The sequence below is a fragment of the Vicugna pacos genome, chromosome 20, assembly GCF_048564905.1.
Source record: "Vicugna pacos chromosome 20, VicPac4, whole genome shotgun sequence".
Classification (NCBI taxonomy): Eukaryota; Metazoa; Chordata; class Mammalia; order Artiodactyla; family Camelidae; genus Vicugna; species Vicugna pacos.
Genome location: NC_133006.1, coordinates 22,930,622 through 22,943,955, shown reverse-complemented (window position 1 = coordinate 22,943,955; position 13,334 = coordinate 22,930,622). Strand labels below are relative to the sequence as shown.

At 41.6% G+C, this 13,334-nt stretch overlaps 1 pseudogene; it reads right to left on the bottom strand.

Annotated features, from left to right (window-relative positions):
• Positions 1-801: 801 nt before the first annotated feature.
• Positions 802-12,577, bottom strand: LOC140687603 (butyrophilin-like protein 2; annotated as a pseudogene).
• Positions 12,578-13,334: the final 757 nt, after the last annotated feature.

Genomic DNA, 13,334 nt, shown 5'->3' with positions numbered 1-13,334 from the left:
CATTTTTGAAATCCCAGAAAATATAATACACAAAGTGAACCTTGATGTAACTCTGGACTTTAGTTGAAAATAGTGTATCGGTATCAGTTCATGAGTTGTAACAAATGTACTACACCGATCGAGCTGTTAATAGCAGAGGAAACAGAGGGGTGAGAGGAGAGGGATATGGGAGTGCTCCGGATTTTCCACTCAGTTTTGTTGTAAACCTAAAACAGCTCTTAAAAAAATAAAATCTTTTTATTTTTTTAAGGAATGAAGTACTGGTACATGCTACAACATGGATGAACTTTGAAAACATTATGCTAAGTAAAAAAATACAGACACAAAAAACCCACATATTTTACAACTGCATTTGCATTTATGTGAAATACCCCATATAGGTAAATTCACAGAGACAGAAAGTAGATTGGGGGCTGGAGGCAGGGGGAAATGGGTATGACTGCTTGACGGTTATAGAGTTTCCTTTTGGAGTAATCAAAATATTCTGGAACTGGATATTGAAGATGGTTGCACACTTTGTGAGGGTAAAAATACAAGTGAATTGTACACTTTAAAATAGCTTAAACAATGAATTTTATGTTATGTGTATTTTACCACAATTGAAAAAATGTAAAACTAAATAAAATAAATGTGTAAATACTTGTGAAAGAATAATGCATACTTTCAAACGTAAAGTTAGGAGCTTAAAAATGGAGAAAGAAATTATGAACCAGAAGAGAAAACTCTGGAATGCTGCAGAAAAAAAATCTTCAAAGGACAGCAGGAACTGTGGTGTCTGCCTCCCTAGACGGCAGCAGCGTGTCATTTGCTGGTATTCCTCATTCTCACTTCAGATGATTTTCAGACTTTCTCCAAATCTTTATTTCTTCACATTCTTTCTTCTTCTACCTGTAGCTTCTCCTTCCTAATTCATTATAACTTTAAAATATTTTTATTTCCATTGCATTTTATTACTTGTGTTGCATTTATTGCTTATGTTTATTGTACAATTACTAATTTTAAGTTGTGTTTTTTTCACTCTAAAAAATAAGTTTGATGTTTACATATACATGACACATAACTAATTTTTCTCTTGGACTAGAATTTCTGAAAAGTTTCTTCACTCCGCATTCTCAATCAACTTTCTGAAAAAGTCTGGTGCAGGGATTCCACACTTCATGGGATTTTCAAGATTACATCTTGGTAATCAGGTTTTCCTCCTTATATTCAGCTGTATTTTCTCTTCCTTGTTTTTAACTATATTTTTGTTTTCTCAGCCCTCCTTGCATAATTAATTGTCACTTTCCTAAAGAAACCAATCAAATACTTGGTCATTCCTCGCACTTCCTCGTCTAGGCTAAATTGCATTTCCCATTGGATTTTCTAAGGGTCCTTTGTCATCAGATATCAGATTGTGATCAGTGGGCAGGACATCAGAGAGCTTGGATACAATAGGTCACTGAAAGAATCAGTCTCCTGGTCAGTTTTGAGGCCAGAGTGTGGTTAAAGCCTCTTGATTTGGTACTTGGGTGATGGTGTGAGTTCCCTTCAAGTGGCTGGTGAAAGGAGAGAAAGGCTGGGATTCAGAATATAATCCCGGTTTCCAGAATCCTAGGTTATTATTTTCCTTGGAGGAGTTGCAGAGGCTCCCTTGGGTGCAGGAAAGATGTCAAGAGAACATACATTAGGGAACCAAAGAATGAAGTGGGGAATGCAGAATTTCAGAGAAGGAAACTGAGGGGAAGGTATACACAGGGCACTTGCTGTTCATGTTATAAAAGGAGAAGCGTCCAGAGGGCGTAGTCCAGGGAGATTCTAATCTGTCCTGGGGACATGTGCAGGGAGAGGAGGAGGAGAGGAGAGGTGATGGCCCAGTACTCATTTCCATAATAACCCATTGCTCAAACCCATTCTCAGATGGCATAGAGATGACTCCACGACATTGTCCTTGGCAACACTCAGGACCAGTGCTTCCCTGTCCCTAAACTCCACCTCTCAGACCCATCTGCCTGACATGAGCCCCTCCTGGCCCAGAGCATTGAGAAGGTTGTGAAATCTCTACAGATCTCTGGCTGCTTGATTGACCTTGGGCCACACACTCGTTTTCCTCAGAAAGGATCGTTTCTGGTGAGCTGTATTTGAGTCCAATGTCTCATTCACTGCAGAGAAAGAAAATTCATTCTGATAAGAATCAGTATGGGAGCATCTTAAAAATATTAATTTCATGATATTAACATCCAAATGGGCAAACAAAAGTTATAGTAACTTAAGAAATTCAAAGTGGAAGAAATTTCTAGGGCACACCAAACAACCTATCAATCCCTGGGAAGTCTTTCCTGGGCAGAGATAACCAATAAGCATCATATTTGTAATGATTTTAGTGAAATGTTCATGCCAATAGCATCCCAGTTAAGTCTCAGCTCTCAGCCTTGAAAGCAAGGCTGGCTATGCCACATTTTTTCTTCTTCTACCTTAACTGGATCACTTGGGAATGTGGACAGGGGTGGGAGGGTGAAATGATTGTCTTTTAATCCTTTTGCTTCTATTATAACTGTAAACTCTGATCTCGTTCAGCACTGATCCTCAATTACACGTGTGTAAGCCATGGACTCTCGTGTTTTACTGATCACTGAATATCCACTGAATGCCTCTGTGTGTGCCTGCTGAAAAGAGAGGCCAGGGAAAGTGTACAGTAAGGTTCCCACCACAAAGCATGCTTCACACTGTTTCTGTTTGCCTGACTTACCTCGTCTACAGCAGCACCTCCAGATCAAGCCCACAGCTCCAATAAGAAGCAATCCCCAAATAATCGGTATCATCTGTGGAAAAGTCATCCTGAACTCTGAAACGGAAACCCCAGAATCACATTAAATCATGAAATTGGGAAAATGTCAAGATCTTCCTTTTCATCTGAGCAGCTCCTGGGCTGAGGAGGAGGGTTAGAATTGGTCCTGTCAAGAAGGAATTTGGTCTTCTCCTCCTTGCTCTGCAGACGCTGAGGAGAGACCAGAGGTTTATGCTGATTTTACTGTTTGCTCCTCTCAGAAACCACCCCCTCACACACACACACACACACACACACACGCACACACACTTCCCTTCTCTTTTCCAATTATATCATCACCATCACTGGAACAACAAGGGTGACAAAAAGATAAAATCACCAAGTCCAAGGCCATGAAGATAATGTTGAGGAAAATTAGTTTCTAATCCAGAAGAAAACCCATCATGAGGGGAAAAAAGTGATACCGTTTTCACAACAGAAGAAAAGAATTTGTAGATATAGTGACAACAGAGTCAGTTCTTGGAATTTGGTATGTAACAATGTAACAATGTAACCTTAGAGCTTTAGCTGGGGATTTCTAGAAGAGACTCAAAAGAGTAGAATCTCTAGGTGTCCAGAAGACCAGCTTTGCAAGAGCCATCAAGAGGTTTCATCAGAAAGAAAAAAGGAAAAATAGAAAAGCGATATGATGAGTAAGTCTGGGTCGGTGTGCGTATTTATCTCCCAAATCTGAGAGGAACGCATGGAGTCACTAACCTGAAAGAGAGAAAGCTGTCACTTTCTCCTCACCGAGAAGGGGGTTGCTGATGGAGCAGGTCACGTTCACAGTGGAGCTGTTTGTGATCAGTAGAAACGCCTCCACGCGGAATAGCCCGTGGCTGCCTTGAGTCAGGTCCTGGGAAAACGATGGTATGGCCTTTCCTTCCACGTCCCTCCACTGTACATGGGGCTTTGGGAACCACCCTTCTGAAGTGCACAGTAGCTTTATTTCTCCATCCTTCCATTCCCCCACGGAGATCAGAGGGGAAGAACCAAGACCTGAGGAATAGAAACCAAGGAAGGCAACTTAGAGTCTCTGAAAGTGGTTATATAGCCAGTGACTTCACCGAGAGGGAAGAGGGGGAATCAGAAGCTTGGGGAAGAGACCAAAGTTTATTGGGAAATTACACTCCACTTAGGGATGATGCTAGCAGGAGTCTTTACTTGTTTCCTTTTGTTTACATATATAATATTTTTATTTTTATTTTATGTATTCCTAAAATCATCCTAGGACAGGTTAAGGGATCCAATACATTTCAAATCCATTTTTTTTTCTTCTATACCTGAAACAGAATAACTTTGACCAGGGCATGAGTCATATGGCCAAGAAAAAAAATGAAAGTGAATAAGAGAATACTCTCAAAGATCAAAATCCTATACATATATGTGTCTAATGGCAAAAATGATAGCTTTCTTTTTTTTAACATTTTTTATTGATTTATAATCATTTTACAATGTTGTGTCAAATTCCAATGATAGCTTTCATTTAACTTTTCAACATGCACTCCCATAGATAATTTTTAAATATATTTATTAATTTGGATACACCATAAGTGGAAGAAACAAGTAGATTATCCCTGATTTTGGCTATGAACACAATGGAATTTGCTAACATTGGAAAACCAATTTTCACTCATAAATAGAAGCAGTGGGACATCATGATGTGGGGAGTAACTTTGCCTTTCCTCTTCCATCCCTGCCAATACTGTCAATATTTATGATTTTTGCTTCTACAGTGGATCTGATTTAGTCTTCATCATCATAATTTCTAATAACTATACATTTCCCAGAATTCTAACAACACACTGAAATAATGAGTCCTGTGTAGTTATGGAGTAAAATTCCCAGACTTCACTAGATGTACAGCCACTTTATGGAGATCTAGAGACGATACAAATTCTACACACACAGAATTAAATCTGGTCCACTTGTGTTTCTGGACTTGATGACATCTCTTGCACATTGGAGCGTTTAATATAAATTTGATGAGTGAATGGACATTAAGAAAATTTTAGTGCTAGAGACAATTTCCATGAACTAGGAAGTTAAAGCAGTAGAAACAGATGTTGAATTCAAAACATCTATCTAGAGTCCTTACCTACGATCTTCAGATCCAGATTGGCTTCCTGGTAGACACCATCTTTTTCAAAAAGGCACTGGTACTGTCCATCATCTGAAATTCTGGCATTGTTTATCTGCAGGGTCAGCCTCCCCTCATTGATGGTATCGCTCACCAATACAGTCCTGCCTCTGTACTCGGCCATCTGCTCTCCAGCCACATGGTCCCCATCCATGTAGACATAAACAGCAGGATAGCGGTGGGATCGGACCCACCTCACCTCCATGCTCTGTGCATTAGTCTTAGGGGACAGGGAACAGGTTAATCGTATGTCTTCTCCCACTCTGACCAGGATGGGCTGGGAAGGTCCAATCACCTTTAAGGAAGCTGAGAAAACACAATGAAAGATTCAAAATGGAGCCAAGAGTGTCATCAGCAAGAACATTTTGGGTTGTTTAGAACCCAGGGGCATCCCGGGGGGGCTGATAATCTCATCATCATATCATTTAATCCTGTCTCAACCAGCTTATTCAATAAGTGGGCTATCTCATTCCTCAAATACAGTAAACCATGTCATATCATATCATATCATATCATATCATATCATATCATATCATATCATGACTCTTACTTAGAACCTGACACTACATTAGGGATTAAGTTCAATATGTTTATATTAAAGTGACAAAAAATAGAGACCAATGACTTACTAAAATCACCAATAAGTGATTAAAAACACATACTCTTAAGTCAGCTAGACAGAGATTAGAAGGCAAATATCACAATTTCTTCGTGGTTTTCAGCAAACCACATAATGTCTCTAAGATTGTTTCCCACCTGTAAAATCAGGACAAATCTATTCATCTTTAAAATTATTGTAAGAAAAGAAAATAACTCCTGAAAAGGACTTGGCATAGTGCCGAGCATATAATTAACCTTTCAAAAAATTAGTCATAATTTTTAAAATCAGTAACATTATTTGACAGGGTGGGAAGTAGAAATTCAGCCTCAGGACTTCTACAGAAAGCTCAGCTTGCCTCTGAGCGCTTAGGCACAAGCCCTAACAACCAGAGGCGGCTGCGACTCTCCTGGTTCTCTCCATTAACAGCACACCCTTGAAGCTCCTGAGGGCCCAGCCCTCCTCCCGACCGGGAGCCAAGGGAAGCTCCAACTTTTCATCTTGTTTAACTGTGGTCCCAGAAGGTGTGCACAACACTAGGACATCAGGCTGTATTTTGTGTGCTGGGTTTCCAATGGACATGGCGATTTGGTTCAGATAACTCCAAGAAATGACTCTTCACCGAAAATCTTCCTAAGGGACAGAGACGTGGCTCGACCTGCCCCAGTCACAGGCTTGGCTCTCTGAGCCATAACTAACCAGTCAAGGTTTCCGTCCTGTCACAAGCAGATGCCACCCCAGGCAGGAGGGCGTCTGACTTGGAAGGTCAGGCTCACAGGTGTGCAGCTCTCCTCCAACTGTGGCGTTACCTTTGACCGTCCCAAGTCCTTCCCCTTTATCTTTATGGCCCAAAGGGGTCAGAAGTGTCACAACAGACTCTGGCAGAGATTGGGGTGTGTTTGCCACCCTAATTTTCCTCTAAAACTCCTACATGGGCTGAAAAGTGGGCTTAAACTCACCTAATGCGCAACAAGCACACATACACACACACCTACACACATTTTCCTGTAACCGGTGTTTTGAGGGAGAGTAGGGTATTGGAAGGAGAAAGTGAACGGGCAGGGAGCAGGCTGGCCATCATGGGCTGGGAGAAGAGGACACCGAAAGGAAGAAAAGGAGGAAGATGATAAAGCAATAAAGAGAAACCAAAAGCGGCTCAAAAATCAGTTGGTTATTGTTTAAACCACTTATCTGAGGTCCAATAAAATAATGCCTGCATCCGACTATAAAGTAAAAAAAAAAAAAAAAAAACAGAAAATGATCACCTCACAGGCTGCATCCAGGAAAGTAACAGCCCCTCCTGACAGTGATGAGGTTGGGCCCACGGGGTGAGCAGCAGGGGCAGAAACTGCAGCAGGGCCAGAGGCGGCAGGAGCCGGGAAGGACCACCGGTTCTCATGATGCCTCTGCACTTCCACCAGAAACTCACACTAGGGCTCCCAGAGCTTGGCCGGCCGCTCTGTGCCACCCTCTACACACACCAGACGCAGCTCCCTTTCCTCCCGCCCAGTAGGACGGAGCTGGCGTCTGCAGCCATCTTGGGCATCTCTCCGAGGCTCACTGGGGTCCCCACGGACACTGAAAGTGGTAGGTCATGGAGGGCAAAGGTGCCTGCGGGAGGCTGCGCTTGCTTTGTGGGTCCCTCCAGTACTAACTGAACGTGAGACAGGGCAGGTCACGCCTTGCTTTCTCATCTGGATCACGAGCAGTCGCCGTGGCTGCACATGCTTTGTCCAGGGAGCACCACCTCCCTCCGGGGAGGGCAGAGGCTCATCTAGACTCGTGCTTGCAACCACATCTACGTACCGAGCTCCGCCTGCAGTTTCTCTGGAAAAATAATGAGAATAACATATTAAACATTTTGGTCTAAGGGAAAGGAGAGGAAATGTTTCAAAAAATAATAAAATCAAGTCCTCCATTTTATTGATATGCTTGATTCATAAGAAAGAAACTAAATGCAGAAAAATAATAATTTTTTTCCCATCCATCTCCTAGTGGTCCAGCTGCTTTTCCTTTTCTCTGTACAACAAAAATGCTCTTGGGTCAACCACCTACACACATTTCAACCGCCCTCTGATTCTGTTTGTTTCTGCCTGTATTTAACATACTAGTATTTAACTATTTTATTAAAATAATATTATGTTTATAAATGCATCAAATGTATAAAATATATGGACATAGACAATTATCACCCATAATTACACACTGAGAGATAAAACATATAAATATATGTATATGTTTTATAATTTATATATATATATATATATAGTTGGCTCCTTTTGACATTAACATACAATATTTATTTTAACTTTTTTCCCTGTATCCATTTATATGAGTAACCGTGTACTTGCATCCTTATATCTAAATATAGAGTATGTCCCAAAGCTCTTAGCACAGTTCTAAATTTATTTACAGCCAATAAACTTTACATGATTGGAAATCTCTATTTATAGATAGATAGATGAATAGACAGATATAATCTTTATCATTGAGGAGTCTGTCATGACAATTTCTTTCAACCATTAAATTTATTTGAAAATACCATTTTTCCTCAATGCTATAACGTATAGTAACATAATACACTTAATGCTCCACTGTTGTATTGGGTTTCTGGCAGTAGTTTGTGTTGCTGTTTATAAATGAGGCTGTGATTACGATGCTACTATGTAAACAGCTGTCTCCATCTCTGATTAGCTTCAGATGATAGGTTCCAAGAAGTAACTGACACAAATTCAGCATAGGAAAACATTTTGGTTGAAAGAATGTAGTTATTTTCTTTACAATGTAACACATACTTGTGAGTAAAGTAAATTAATAAAAAAGAAAAAGAAGGACTTGAAAATTAATCAGGATATATAGTGTGTATATTTCTAGCCATAAATAGTTCTATAGTTTTTAATGTATATTACTAAATGTTAGATTTTTTTCTTGATTAAAAAATACTGGGTGCTATGGAACTGTCCCTGTGACCTTTCCTGCTAATCTGAGCACCTTGGTCCGGGAGGCAGAGCACTGACCTGAGATGGAGATATGTGACCCCTTCTCCTCAGTGAGCGTGGGGTTGTGGATGAAGCAGGACACGGCCTCTGGAAGGGGATTCCTGACCACGAGAGTGCTTTCCACATAGTACAAGCCGTCTTCATCTTGGACGTGATGCTCAGAGACAGTCAGCAACTTTTCTCCCGTGATGTCTTGCCAAGAAACCTGAGGTTCTGGGAACCAGCCTTTTGCAGTGCACACAAGCTGGACTCCATTCTCCACAGATCCCTCCATGTGGATGTAAGGGGCGGACCCCAGACCTGAGGAAAGACACAGCCCTGAGGCCCAGAGCCCACGGAGGCACAAATAGAGGCTGAGAGTCCAGTGACGGTGCTCAGAGGGAGCGCCAGGAGTTCAGCGTTTTGGGGAGCAAACAGTGGCCCAAAGTCTTCTTCCCATTCAAACTGGAGTTTGCACACACTTTATATGTACCCCAGTCTGATTCTTTATATTTTAGTATATGAGCAGTATTTGTATGCAGATCCAGACAGGAAAATAAGGGGAAAGGACATAATGACATTTTGTTTCCATCTCTGCAAACAAAGATTTATTCATGAACTCTCTCATGCCACAAACTCTGCCTTTTTCATCTTATTGTAGCAGGCACTTTGTCTCACCTGTTGGATGATAGCTTGACTCTAATTTAAATAGAATATTTAATATAAGGGGAGAAATCACCTCCAGGGAAAATGTTCTTCCGCTCCCTTTTGTTGGTGGTTGTGACCTTGAGATGCAAACAGATAACCTGGTGTGTGTAAAGTGGCAAGATTCATGAGGAGTTCCTCAGCCTAAATATTCCATTCCATGGGAAGATGTTTTTGAAACAGCCCAGTTTTATACAATCAGGAAATTCTTTCTGTATTCAACACAACTCTCAAACCCAAACAAAGGTGATTATATTTTCCATAGATGGTGATTCTGTCTCTATCACTTGCCGGAAGACAGAGACCCACTTCCTCAGTTAGGGCCTTAGAAAATGCATGTTTGGTTTTCAGATATTCCTGGTGAAACGCCTTGGTATGTGCCCTCCACTGTGCACATCTCACAAGCACGGGGATTTCCTCCACTTTGAATCACCCTGAACATATTAGCAGTAATAATCATAGTCACAGGTGGTACTCAAAAAGGTGTCAGGGAACAGCCTCATGGGGGAGCAAAGAAGGAAGCAGCATCGGCCAGAGACTTTAGCACCTCCAGAGAGCCATTTCTCCAATGAGGGAAAGAGATTCACCTGATTTTGTCTTTAGCACATGATGGAGTTACTCCTGCCAGGGAACCATGTGATAGTCCACTTTTCAGATATTTTGTTTTCCCACAGAGAAATCCTTTCTTCACTCTCCTTCTTCCAACTCCTCCCTACTTTGCCAACACAACAGCATCATACAGAACCTTGCCCTTCACAGTGGGCATGTCCAAGAGCATCCTCGATCCCCCAGTTCACTGAACAGGAGTATATGATAATCCCCACAAAACACAGTGTTCTTAACCTCTTCAGTCTCATCAGGAGCCTTCTAACGGGAGGTGTTACACAAAGAAACAAAGTGTTCACTTCTCAGTCCCTGTATTTTCAGGCTGAGTAGAGAACACAGATGTAACACAGCAACAGACCCGCCCTTGTGTGCCAGTCCGCATGGCGTGGGTTCTTGCCTCCGCAAAACTGTTAAAGGCTACATGTCATCAACTATAAATAGTCCTCAAGAATAGTCAAAACGTGTAACTTAAATCTGGGGAAACTGTGTATGGGTGAGCTCACTTTAAAGACTTCAGAAGCACTTGCCTTCAAGTGAATCGGGAATGGAGAACTGGGCAGTAGCAATTACCTTGATGACGCAAAGGGAATTCTTCCGTTGGCAATAAGCTCACCACAAATTAATATACCTCTCTTTCCAAGACCTTATGTCTTTCCCCCGATATTCACCTGCTACTCTGAGCCACAAGCTTGTCTCCCCACAGTAGTTTCCCTCTTGGAAGCGGCACCAGTACTGCCCATCGTCGGATGGTTGGATGCTGTGAATCTTCAGAGCCACGGTTCCCTCAGCAATGTTGTCCTGTATCCACTCTGCCCGGTCTCTGTATCCCTCCATCTGTGTCCCCGTCACCTCAGCTCCGTGCCGGTACGCGAACACAGGTGTGCTGGGCTCTGAGCGGTGCCACCGCACTTCCATGTGTGCTGCGGTTCTCCTGGGAAGGAGCTGACAGGTCAGGACGGCATCTTCTCCGACTACGGCCAGGACAGGACGGGCGGAACCAATCACTCTGAAGTCATCTACAAAAGAGGGACAACGAGAGCCAGGAAAAGCCAACTGGAGGATCAATATGTTTGCTTTGGGAGGTCCAGCCTCTCAAAATGGAGGCATCTGGAGGAGGGAAAGCTTTATTTTCAATGTTCTAGAGAAATCCAGCATTATGATGTGTGATGGGAAGTGGGGCAAATCCATTATTCTCAATGAGATTTTGAGATTTGGAATCTCAATTTCTTAATCTTTAAGATACTAAAACCTCCATCTTAAGGTTGTTTTTATTCTCAAATAAGTTAGTGTATAAATTGATTTTTCAGTTGGGAACTTTATTAGTTAGTGACTTACTTTTTATTTTATCGTGATTTATTTTATAGTCAGTAATTTCACTTCAGTGACTGAATTATAATCAGTCATTTTTCCTAAAATTTAGGTAATAGGTTTATCCAATAGACTGTTCAGCTTTTCGGGACTGCTCTTGTCCTAGGTAAAGCTTTTTTGGTTGTTTTTCTTTTTTGTTTGTTTGTTTGTTTATTTGGTTGGTTTTTTGTTTGTTTGTTTTTTGGTCTGGAGCAGGCAAGACTCCAGCGCCTGGGGCTATGTAAAGTGTTGTTTTTGCAAGGACATTTTGTAGTGAATTAAGGGTCATGATTTGTGTAAAGAGTTGAAGCCTCCCAATCAAATTTTAAGTCATGTTTGACCTCTTCGTTATCTGCAAATTGAAGAGATGCTGAACAGTTCTGTCTGTTACTACGCTTAATCATTTCATCTGTCGTGTATATGATGTTTTTTTCCTCATCCTAAAATGCTCCAGGGCCATTGGCACTTTCTCTGTGCAGATCCAATCTTCCTAAGAAGGAATAGCGTCTTGCTTAGTTGCTGCTCGATACCAAATAGATGGTGCTCAGAGGTGACTGTGGGACTTGGGTGGTGATCTGCTTGCGTTCTGCATGGATGCAATCTAGAGATAAAGCCAGAACTGGAGTCCTACCATCTGGTTGGCTTTTTCTTTTTCTTTTTTTTAACACGTTAGGAAGGAGTATCACACAGAGGTTTCTGGCAGCCTCACCACATCATGTAGTTTCTGGCAGCCTCAGTCTGGAGCCTGTGTCTCCTCGGGTCCTGTCCAGAGACTCCCCACTTTGCCACCCTGTGTGTTCCTTGGGCTCCAATGTTACCCACTGACATCAAATTTTCACAATCCTGTTTCAAGGTGCAATATTTTGACCAACAAACTTTAGCTACTGAGATTTCCAAGCCTAATTCTTGGAGGTCTCCTTCTAGTTTCTTATTTCCAAGCATTTTTATGCTGTTTAATTTATGGTTAAAAGCAGCCACTCTTTTCACCCCCAAAGTGCTGTTCTGAATAGAAGCACAAGAATGGATGACTTAACGTGTTCCAGTGTTTTCCACGTACAGCCTCATTTAATCTTAAAGCCTATGAGACATAGGTAGGCTGTTACCCTTATCATAGAGGTGAGAAAACTAAGGCAGAAGGTATTCAAGTAAGTTCCAAAGATAACACAGCTGAGAGTGGAGGAGCCCTTTTTGGAACACAGGTGCTCCGGCTCCTGGATCTCCACTCTTAACGTTGTACTGGCCTTTTGAATTTCGATCTCTGCACCCAGACTGGACCTCTGAGACACTCGAGTATACAGTCAAAGGAAGAAGAGCGTCCTACCTGACTGCCTCATGCTGAGCCATACAAAGAGGAAGGAGGCAGCTACGCCAGACAGACTGTATCCCGGAAAATCCACCATCCTCCCTGGAGCAAACACAAGAGGAAACATGATGGCGCCTAAATGAGGCTGTGATACAGCAAGCGTTTCTGTGGTTCCCGATGGCTGTGCAGACACGAGGGATGACATCAGAGCCTTCCACTGTCAGATGATGCAATGGGCTTGGCTCCCTTTCTCTGCATTTATCCATCATTTCCACACTCTTACTTACTGTGTTGTACTTTAAGCTCTTCGGGGGCCCTGAAGGAAGATTTCTGACAAATGAAAATGTCTTCTGGGCTAAAAGGACAAAAACACTACCATAGACCACCTGCTGTCAGCGTGCTGAAAATCTTTGGCATTTTTTTTTTTTGTAAATAAATAACCAGACTTAGATTGTAAGCTTTAAATCAAAACATTTTAATTATAAGTTTCTGACATCTCCATTTTACCATTTAATGTAACCACCATTGATATTAAAAATGGTAAACTTTGATACTGTCAAGCGATATGATCTAACATGCCTGTGTATCATCAAATTCTCAAAAACCCACGTTCCATTTACTCTTCTGTATAAAGTGCAAGTATTAAGATGCAGCAATAAGTGGTAGCTGGTGTTCAGTCAGTAGGTAAATAACCATACCAGATTTCAAGGTCTATGCATGTACTGTTAAAATTCATGCCAAAGAAAATTACAAATTTCTAGATGTCCCGAGTCATTAGAGGAATTTTTTCAGTTAAAAAAAAACCAAAACTTCAAAAGTTAAATTCTCAGATTGCCAAGTAACCATAGAGGAAA